The 11,019-nt window shown below is 45.5% G+C and overlaps 1 protein-coding gene across 9 annotated transcripts in view; it reads left to right on the top strand.

The window, feature by feature from the left end:
- The first annotated feature begins 452 nt into the window (after positions 1 to 452).
- The window catches only part of LOC126284265 (RIMS-binding protein 2-like), a 1,431,128-nt gene continuing 1,420,561 nt past the window's right edge, over positions 453 to 11,019 (top strand). For 3 of the 9 annotated variants that reach the window (XM_049983076.1, XM_049983073.1, XM_049983072.1), the window contains exon 1: positions 457 to 754. The gene's annotated coding sequence lies outside the window, so the exon portion shown is untranslated. Of the gene's footprint in view, positions 755 to 11,019 lie in introns of all 9 variants that reach the window. The other 6 variants (XM_049983075.1, XM_049983074.1, XM_049983077.1 and 3 more) reach the window with 5 other exon arrangements.

Genomic DNA, 11,019 nt, shown 5'->3' with positions numbered 1-11,019 from the left:
AAATGTTTGTGTGCAGGGAATTATATTTTTGCTGTTTAACTCCTGGCTGTGTGTGTTCCTCCCCTGATGCGATAATTATAGTAACGTATTACACATGACTTTTTCAGCTTAGAGTAATCTGGGTCTGGTAACAGGTAACACAAAGCTGTTTAAGTGCTTGGGATTACATTTTTGAAGTTTAGCCGCTGGCTGCGTGGCTCCCCCTGAGGCGATAATTACAAATGAGAGCCCACCGATCAAATAAGACGGACGGTGGAGGGAGCAACTACTCCCGAAACGAATACAGATGGAGGAAACGCTACAACTTTGAACAGTTTTGGCCCCAGAATGAATCCCTGTGGGGCTCTCGTGGCTGTCTGGCCGCGGTGGTTGGCCAGACTGGCGCCCCGCCGTATTGACGGAGGCGCCGACCCCCCACCAGCGGCTGCGCGCGCGCGCACTCTCGAACACACAGACACACACAGAGCGAGGCAGCAGCTAGCGCCGCACGCGCCGCCTCACGCACACGGCGTACACACGGCACGGCCAGGCCTCAGACAGCAGGGCGGCGCGGCAGTGGCGGCTGCAGTTCGCGGAGGTTTCCACAGCGCACTCGCGTCCACTGACGGGCCCCAGCCTGCACTCCAGACGCCTGCCGGCAGCTCACTCCTCTGCCAGCAGCCACGCAGACTCGGCCGCGCCGCGCTCTAGGACGATAAGCCGCCACCGCCGCCCCTGCCTCCGTTTCCAGCGCCTGCCCCTGGTCGTCTTACAGGTAAGAGTGGCGAGATTCCGTCGCTTTTGGCGAATTTAGGGCCCGCGCGCGGCCGCCAGCATTGCTCGGGCCCGCCAGCTTGCGTATTGATTCGCTCCCGTCAGCCTTCCCCCCACCTGCGCGAATTCACCCACACTCGGGCTCACACACACGCGCACACAGCCAGACACGGACACGTATACTGCGGACTCCGCCATTGAACTTTGCCAGTCATAGTAACACGCACGAACCTCTATCGCGATTGAATACTGGAATTGTTGCAGACACCTGCCTGACGCTTCTTCTCAGCACACATCTCTCTTTGCTGTCCTTTGGAGGGTCACTCGTGCCATACTGCTGAACCTGACACAGAAATTCAACACTGCGAAGACGCACGTGCTCACCTATCGTATCGTGAGTAAAGTGTCCTTCTCCCTGTTTTCCTCTTCGCGTTGTTTGCAGTACTGCTGAACAAATCTCTATTTGCAAATCGTCTCACTCTAACACTGAAAGACCAGCTCATTAACATCATCTTCAGAGTGGAATAGTACCACTGCCACAGTATGCACTTGCTTACTATGTTGTCCAACATGCTCCTCATCTGGGACACAGGGCATCCGTGACTCTTGTTATCAGTTTCATTAAACTGCATATCCATTTTCATAAAAAAGTATTTTATTTAACCACAAAAGCCGGTCTTGTAGGTATTACTTAATCAAATAACCACTTTCCTTCCCTGGCAAAGTTAACTGTCCGTCATGGCTGTCGTTTCAACGTATTAAAGAAATTCGGCAACTTTTGTCAATTTACAACTGTAATACCACACTTACATATTTGTCACCGTTTTGAAACATGAATTATGAATTTAGCAGCTCCTTTCTGCGACGTTGTGTACACGTTACATTCAAATGGTGCTACCGTGCTGTTAGTACTGTATGCTGTGGCAACGCGTCACCGACGTTTAACATTCATTTGAGTAAGAAACTACATCTACTGTCACTCTACTGTTCATGTATAGGATGTCTGGAAAATATCTCAAGCATTAACAGGAATTTAAGCTTTTCGTTTCGCACATCTGCAGCATTCAAAATGAAATCGACAACACGACTAAAAATATTTCACTCTATTAAGCCAGCTGAAGATGGGCGAAAGCATATATAAAGCCAAGAAAATGAGTTGTTTGCTGAATGTCTTCAAATGATATAGTAGCCTACGACATTCCACCCCAAAATTGTACGCAACACAAGTGCTCGACAAATTCGAAAACCATGCATGCCTCAACATTGTATTTAAAATTACGAGAACCTTTTTGACATAACAAAGACCATTTACAATTTGGCGCACTTTCGGTTTATGCGGTCACTCTTTCTCATTCTTTCTGCATCAGAATATTACGAAGTGTCATTTTGCGTAATTTCCAGGGGGAAATAGGCTTCGTAAGTGCATTTCTACAGAACTATAATGAAATTCGTATTATTTCTTGTAATCATAAAGTAATAACATCCTTTACTTAATATTCAACTGTTAAACTCATTACGGCTTTTAGACTGTTCGGTCGTACGAAATAATTTATCTCTCTGTACAGTTTGCCCTGCAAAGCTTCGTTACTACATTATATGTTGAATACATGGTAAAGTACATCAAGAAAAAGTACATCAACACATGTCGGAAAATTGGTTCACTTAACTGTCACATAAATTAGTAGTATCCTTTCAATAGTTGAATAGTCGAAATAGTAGACGATTCTGTGGGAGCACGACAGTCGGTGTTAAGTGGAGGGAACTCTCCCGTGACCTACTCGCAGCTTCACGCGGCGCCCACCAGAGGATGCGTGCCGTCGCACATCATTCACAGCCGCTATTGAATTCGGCTGTAGAGGTCAGTGCCCCCAAGTAACCTGAAAACGCCTCGATTCATAAATTCTCCCCGCGCATCTGTACGCAGAAAATGAAGGCAACGAGAATATTCCACGGCCTAGCAGTGTAAATATGGAGAAATTTCAAATAATTAATTAAAGTTTAGGGAGAACAAATAAAAACCTTAGAGTTTTTACGTGGTATTGTAATTCTACCAGAGACGGCAAACGACTTGGAAAACCAGTTAAACTGGATGGCCAGTGTCTTAAAAATTGATTATAAGACGTGAAACGAGGGTAATGGAGTGTAGTCATACTAAATCAAGAGATGGGATGGGAAATACATTAGGAAATGATACACTAAAAGTAGCTGACTTGTTCTTTAGGTATCGAAATATCTGACGGTGGTAGGAACAAAAATAATACAAAATGCAGATTAGCATTTGAGAGAAAAGCTTATCTGAAAAAAGAAGGATATCAACAACTTGTATGAATTTAATTCTTAGGAAATCTTTTCTGAAAGTACACTCAGTTCAGAAAAAAAACAGAACACCGTGAACGACTAGAGATGGGACGTTCATATTCACAGGGCATGAACATTGGCATTTTCTGCAGAAATGATAAGCATTTGAATACTGTCGGCCCTCGTGTCCAAGGTCAACATCGATATCGCGGCGCAAACCCCCTTCTGCTAAAATGTCGTTGTCGCTATGAACTGAAGGTACTGAAGGTAACGGAGCAGTGTGACTTGAGCAGACGCGCAGAATTCCTCGCAGACATTTGCGCGAACCGTACTATAAAATCCTTCTGCAAGAAGGAAGTCTGTACGAAGACTAAGTTATCTGTGCACCCTTCAATCTTTCGACCAACTTTGTTGTAGAGAGCGAAAGCTGGGTGGATTCAGGTTACCTTATTCATAAGGTTGAGGTTACGGATATGGAAGTAGCTAGGATGATTGCAGGTACTAGTAGATGGGAACAATGGCAGGAGGGTGTCCACAATTAGGAAATCAAAGAAAAACTGGGAATGAACTCTATAGATGTAGCAGTCAGAGCGAACAGGCTTAGATGGTGGGGTCATGTTACACGCATGGGAGAAGCAAGGTTACCCAAGAGACTCATGGGTTCAGCAGTAGAGGGTAGGAGGAGTCGGGGCAGACCAAGGAGAAGGTACCTGGATTCGGTTAAGAATGATTTTGAAATAATAGGTTTAACATCAGAAGAGGCACCAATGTTAGCACTAAATACGGCATCATGGAGGAATTTTATAAGGGGGACTATGCTCCATACCGAACGCTGAAAGGCCTAATCAGTCTTAAATGATGGCTCTGAACTCTATGGGACTTAACATCTATGGTCATCAGTCCCCTAGAACTTAGAACTACTTAAACCAAACTAAACTAAGGACAGCACACAACACCCAGCCATCACGAGGCAGAGAAAATCCTTGACGCCGCCGGGATTCGAACCCGAGAACCCGGGCGTGGGAAGCGAGAACGCTACCGCACGACCACGAGATGCGGGCTCTTAAATGATGACGATGATGATGAGTTTGGTAGAGGGTGCACTATTAGCATGAGAGGATGTGATGCATCCATCCGGGAGATTGCTGCTAGTGTGGGACGAAGTGTTTCGGCAGTGCAATGGGTGTGTTCAGAGTGGTTCAAGGGAAGTCGAGGAGATGGGTAAGGTTGCACCACCTAGACCACTCCCTGAGGAGACTGACACCTCATCCAAATGGCATTGCAGGACAGATACGAGTCCTCTTCGTCTCTGGCGCAACAGTGGAGCAGTGAAACACATCGTACGCTATCATGGGTAGCAGTCTGGCGCCGTTTATTAAGGCTTAGGTTACGTGCGCGTCGTCCACTTCTCCACCCACCTTTGCCGAATGTGCACAAACGTGCTAGACGGCACCGGTGTATGGAACGACGCCACTGAGGACAGTAATGGCATCAGACAGCGTTTTCGGACAAATTCAGGTTCTCTTTGTTTGAAACTGATGGCCGCATTTTTGTTAGCCGCAGACAGAGCGAGCGACATCACAGTGACTGCATTCGCAGAAGACATACAGCGCCATCTGAAGGCCATGTAGTGTGGGGTGCTATTGGGTACAACCACAAATTAGAGTTGGTGATCAGTGTGTCCTAAGGTAATGACACCCTGGAACCCGAAAATATACACTTTCTACACAACAGCGCAGCCGCCATTTTTGAGCAAGTAAGTTCATGACCACATGCTGCTGCATGAACGCTTGCCTTCTTGGTGTCACAAGATGTCAGCCTTTTGCCCTGGCCCGCCACATAACCAGACTTCTCACCAATGTAAAATGTGTGGGATATTGTGAAAGGTTTGGTGCAGTGCTGTAAACCAATGGCAAACACAATAGACGAACTTCGCAACCATGTGAATGCAGCACCGATAGCTATACAACAGGAAGCCATTCGCGCCTTATACGCTTCGATGCCATCACTTGGCGGACACTGTGCCTACTATGCAAAAGGACACATGCTGAACCGAGGTGACCGACTTAATAACCATTTCTGCATAACGTACTAATGTATATGTCCTGTGAATATGAACGGCCTATCTCTAGTAGTTCAAGGTGTTCTGTTTCTTTTCTGCATATGAGTGTGTTTGCATGCATGCAGACTCATACGGAAGAATGAGACAGGGAAAGAATAGAAGACGCAAGGATTCAGAAGCACGTTGAAGATTAGGTGAATAGTGCCAGTAATTACTAAGGAGTGTACTAAAATCCGTAAGAGAGACTAGAAAATTACCAAACAAGTTGACTGAAAGTAGGGATAGATAGGGTAGACATATCTTGATGTCTCAAGAAGTAGTTAATTTGGTAATGGTGGGGTCTGTGTGTCTGCGTGAAGGTGTGAAGCTTGGAGGCGGGAGATAAAAATTGTAGGAGGAGTCATGAGTTAAGACAAGGGTGTGCTCCCTCGTGTCCCCCGTCCCCTCCCCCATTGAAATAAATTCTAATCCTTGCTGAGGAACAAAAATTGAATTTAGTGCAAATAAGCCAATGCAACAAAGTCGCACTGTTTATCAGGATGGCATTGAAACGGAAGACGACAAAATGAAGAATGAATATTAGACTGTTTCGCTGAAGATCACAACGCTAAAATGACAGAGGACCTGGAAGTCAGCTGAGGTTGGGCGAGAGAAAAGAATCTCTTTTATCTGATGAGGTGCCTGATCCTACAGTGCTGCCCATTATAACAGCAGCACCATGAAGGTAACATTCGATGAACATCAAATAATATTCTTTGCCGTAGCTTCGCAAGGAATATTAAATTCGTGCAACAAAAAGAACGAGATACAACATTTGGGAAGATATTGAAGAATAATATGGTCAAAGACCATGAATCAAAAACATTGTTTAAGTAACCAGACCATAAAAAATAAACCTGTCGCATGCTACCCCGTATAATGGGGTAATTTAGGACGCTCATTGAATTTCGAACCGAAGTTCGATATTTCCCTCTATTGGGGTAATTTCGTACGCAAACTATATTCCTAAAAAACACTCTTGCTCAGAAATTCTTCTTGCATGTTTAGGTAATATTTTACACATGGCTACAAAATAATTTACACATGTTCAGAAAATATTTAAGAGATGTTTATAAGTACTTTGACACACACATTTAGAAAGTATTTTATGAACAATGGCAACCTAGTCATCGCATAAATCATAAATCTGCGATATGTTCTCGGTGAATAAAAACTTCCTCGTTTCTTCTCTAGGAATCTCCAACACTATGACAATTTGGTGTCCATAGTATCATCATCTGGAATCACAGGAAAAATAAACAAAGATTTGTGCACTTAATAGGGACACAGAAATCTGAATTTCACTCCTTTTGCAACCACCTCTTTTACGATTACGTCAAACTGTTTATTTAACTGTTTCCTCCCAATCATGTGTTTATTCTCTAATGTTCAACATGGTATGTTAAATTTGCTTGATGCGTTTCTCTATGACAGTTTTCCTGATCTTATACCAGCAACCGCCTTTTCCAGATTTTGAGGGTCGTAATTGTACCTCGGAAGAGCACCAGGCCTTCTATCATATGTCCGCGGAAGTGTCCGACATTTCTCCAACGTATGAAGATATCCGTGATTAGTTTAGTAGAAATAAGTGCAAGCGAGGTATGCGTACAAACTACATTCACATTTCCTTCTTCATATTTAAGTAAGTAAATCTCTCCTCTCCTCTCCTCTCCTCTCCTCTCCTCTCCTCTCCTCTCCTCTCCTCTCCTCTCCTCTCCTCTCCTCTCCTCTCCTCTCCTCTCCTCTCCTCTCCTCTCCTCTCCTCTCCTCTCCTCTCCTCTCCTCTCCTCTCCTCTCCTCTCCTCTCCTCTCCTCTCCTCTCCTCTCCTCTCCTCTCCTCTCCTCTCCTCTCCTCTCCTCTCCTCTCCTCTCCTCTCCTCTCCTCTCCTCTCCTCTCCTCTCCTCTCCTCTCCTCTCCTCTCCTCTCCTCTCCTCTCCTCTCCTCTCCTCTCCTCTCCTCTCCTCTCCTCTCCTCTCCTCTCCTCTCCTCTCCTCTCCTCTCCTCTCCTCTCCTCTCCTCTCCTCTCCTCTCCTCTCCTCTCCTCTCCTCTCCTCTCCTCTCCTCTCCTCTCCTCTCCTCTCCTCTCCTCTCCTCTCCTCTCCTCTCCTCTCCTCTCCTCTCCTCTCCTCTCCTCTCCTCTCCTCTCCTCTCCTCTCCTCTCCTCTCCTCTCCTCTCCTCTCCTCTCCTCTCCTCTCCTCTCCTCTCCTCTCCTCTCCTCTCCTCTCCTCTCCTCTCCTCTCCTCTCCTCTCCTCTCCTCTCCTCTCCTCTCCTCTCCTCTCCTCTCCTCTCCTCTCCTCTCCTCTCCTCTCCTCTCCTCTCCTCTCCTCTCCTCTCCTCTCCTCTCCTCTCCTCTCCTCTCTTTCTTCTCTTTCTTCTCTTCTCGTACATTGATGTAATTATTCGCATGAAGATAACTAGCAATAATTTTATACAGCACTGAAGACTGCTACACACCACAGTCCCAACTTCAAAGCGCAACAACGTACGATCGAATCCGTAAACAACACCTAAGGTGTAAATAGCAAAACGCAAGCGCGAAATAAAAGCTTTCATTCAATGATGCCAATGTAAGACAAGGAATATGCTGCTCCCTTCCAAATTTCCCCGTCTTAGTTCATGTGGTTGGACATCCACTTGATAACATTTTAGCACATCGACACAATCTAGGTAACATTTTAGCACATCGACACAATCTAGGTAGGAGTAACGTCATCAATATTCTACAAACAAATAAATTTTGCATAGTACATTTCCCATTCATAAATCGCATATGCTCGTTGACAAGACTGTGTCCTGCATCGTATAAGAAGCAGAAATAACTAGCAGCACTCATCGTCATTCGACACTGGTAGGATGTTGGCCTATCGAGACTGTGGTTTAACGTTCCGTGGTATTACTCCTCGGGTTGGTCGAGTTTCATCCGAGAGAGCAGAAGTGTAGTCGCTCGGCTGTGTAGGATTTTCAGTAACGTCATTTACGTTCAGTCATCAAATGGGCAGGTTTACAACAAGACGAGTATCCGCATGGACAGTCGGAGGACAACAGGGGCACAACACACTGTCAAGATGGCGACAACTGTTGCGTTTTCCCCTTGCGCGGAAAACGAAGTCATTAGAGAGGGAGCGCAATCTGGGATTAGGGAAAGATGGGGGAAGGAAATCGACCGTACCCTTTCAAAGGAACCATCCCGGCTTTTGCCTAAAGCGATTTAGGGAAATCACGGCAAACCTAAACCTGGACGGGCGGAAGGGGTTTGAACAGTTGTCCTCCCGAATGTCAGTCCAGTGTGCTAACCACTGCGCCATCTCGCCCTGTAGAAAAGCGCCAACATTGGTGGCGCCCATCGACAACAGTGAACTCAGGAAAACCACCAGTCGTCTTTTCAGAAGTGTTCCCGGTTCTGCATACATCATCGCGAAAGACAAATCCGGCTCCATTATATGGCGCGATAGTGTGGTGTGCCATTAAGTACACCATGCAATCACCTCTGGTCTGCGTAGGCGTTAATTTGGCCAGCTGGCATTACATTTCTGACGTGTTAAGGCTGGTGGCTGTCCCCTATCTGCGAGATATAACATAATCTTTCTACAAGATAACGCAATACCGTATATTTCCAGAGCTGTCCTGACCAGTGAACGACAATGTCCGACTGTTGCTTGGCAAACACGTTCAGCAGCTCTCTCTCCACTATTGAAAACATTTGATCATTGGTTGCCGAGGGACTAGCGTGCCATCAGTCGCCAACCTGTACGGTTGATGAATTCTAGTACAGAGTTGCATCAACAGGAAATTTCGTCCAAGCTCAGTTTGAGGCGATGCTGTACCAGGTTAATGCTTTTGCTGCTGTCAGAAGTGGCAATTCTGAGTGCCAATTTTCGCAGCTTATATCCTCAAATAACCTTCAAATTCAATCGTACACTATAAGACTAAAAAGACGACGAACCAAGAAGGGATTATTGGAATAGGACGGAAATTGGTAGTTGCGATGCACATGCGCAGACAAACAAATGAATACAATTTCAGAAAAAACAGTATTATCTATTCAAGAGACAGACCTCCAAAACTGAGCAAATCAATAACATGTTGGTCCACATGCAAGCAGTTATTCGGCTTTTCATTGACTGACAAATTGGTCCATGTCCTTCTGAGGGATATCGTGCCGTAGTCTGCAACTGGCTGGTTTGAGGGCCCTGCCTATAATTTTTCAAACTTTCTGAACTGGGGAGACATCCAGCGACGTTGTTGGGCAAGATAGGTTTTGGGGAACACGAAAACTAGCAGTAAAATCTTTCGCCGTGTGCGGGCGGGTGTTGTCATGCTGAAATGTAAACACAGGGTAACTTGCCATGAAGGTCAACAAAATAGGGCGTAGAAAATCGTCGCTGTGCTGTAAGGGTGCTGCGGTTAACGACCAAACGGCTCCTGCTAACAAAAGAAATGGCACCGCAGACCATCATTACTTGTCGTCGGGCTGTGTGGCGGGCGGCAATAGGTTGGTATTCCACCGCTAACCGCGGCGTCTGCTGATACATCTTCGCAGCTCATCGGGTCTCATCACTGAAGACACTTCTACTCATTCTACGACAGTCAACGAGACTCTATTCCGGAATATTCTCTTGAATAAATCATCCAATTTTTCTGAGACTGTAATTGTTTGTTTGTCTGTACAAAAAACATCATGTCTGCCGATTTTCGTCGCATTCGGATAATTCCTTGGTGGTGCGAAGTTTATCCTCCCTCCCCTTGGGGTGTATAAACAGGTCGACGCATAATAACATACCAAGATGCTGAATTTACTCTGTTCCCTAATATCAATGTATTTTTATGGTTCCCTTATGTTCCGAAATTGTCTTGAGCGCTGAATACAACTGTTAATTTTGTGTTATTCGGAATTTAAAAAGTTTTGAAAGAATCTGTGCCTGTTGAAACCTGTGTGCTCGTTTATAACGTTTTCAGACAAATGCTCCTTACGTGACGTCTACGTTTTAGCACTTACATGATTAACGCCCCGCTGGTAGCTACGTCATTACGCACGAACCATATGCACGGCTTGCGGAAGGAATCGGCTGTGTCCTATTCAAAGCAACTCTCTCATTATTTAAGAGATTCAGGGAAACCACGGAAAATCTAATCTGGGTGACTCTAATTTGTGCAAGGTCTATTCGGAAAGTAAAAGTCCGATCTGTCGTGAAATGGAAGGCACAGTGAAAATAAAAAATGTTTTATTTTCAAGAGTTTGGAGCATACAGTCCGAATAGCCCCCAGACAAGTAAAAAAAATGCTGCTAAGCACATTAAGTTGGCTTCAAATGCATAGCCTTCAGAAAACATCGTTTTCGTGAAACACTATTGGCTCTTTTATCTACGAAGTAGTAAGTGAATTGTCAGGGGGATCCCAAGTTAATTCCACATTTTTAGATTTCCAGAAGGCTTCTGACAGCGTTCCTCACAAGCGGCTTCTAATCATATTGCTTGCCTGTCAAGTATTGTCTCAGCTGCGCGACTGAATTCGTGATTTCCTGCCAGAAAGGTGACAGTTCGTAGTAACTGATGAGAAGTGACCGACTGAAGTGATTTCTAGTTTTCCCCAAGGACGTGTTGTAGGGTTAATCTCTATATACGATGTACGAGACAGTCTAAGCGAATTGTCGCAGGTGATGCTGTCGTTTACCGTCTAGTATAGTCATCAGAAGACCAAAACCCAGCCGGCTGTTGTGGCCGAGCGGTTATAGGCGCTTCAGTCCGGAACCGCACTGCTGCTACGGTCGCAGGTTCGAATTCTGCCTCGGGCATGGATGTGTGTGATGTCCTTAGGTTAGTTAGGTTTAAGTAGTTCTAAGTCTAGGGGACTGGTACCTCGGATGT

This window comes from Schistocerca gregaria, chromosome 8 (genome assembly GCF_023897955.1).
Source record: "Schistocerca gregaria isolate iqSchGreg1 chromosome 8, iqSchGreg1.2, whole genome shotgun sequence".
NCBI classification, from domain to species: domain Eukaryota; kingdom Metazoa; phylum Arthropoda; class Insecta; order Orthoptera; family Acrididae; genus Schistocerca; species Schistocerca gregaria.
Note: the sequence above shows the minus strand (reverse complement) of the source record. Positions and strands in the feature narration are given on the sequence as shown.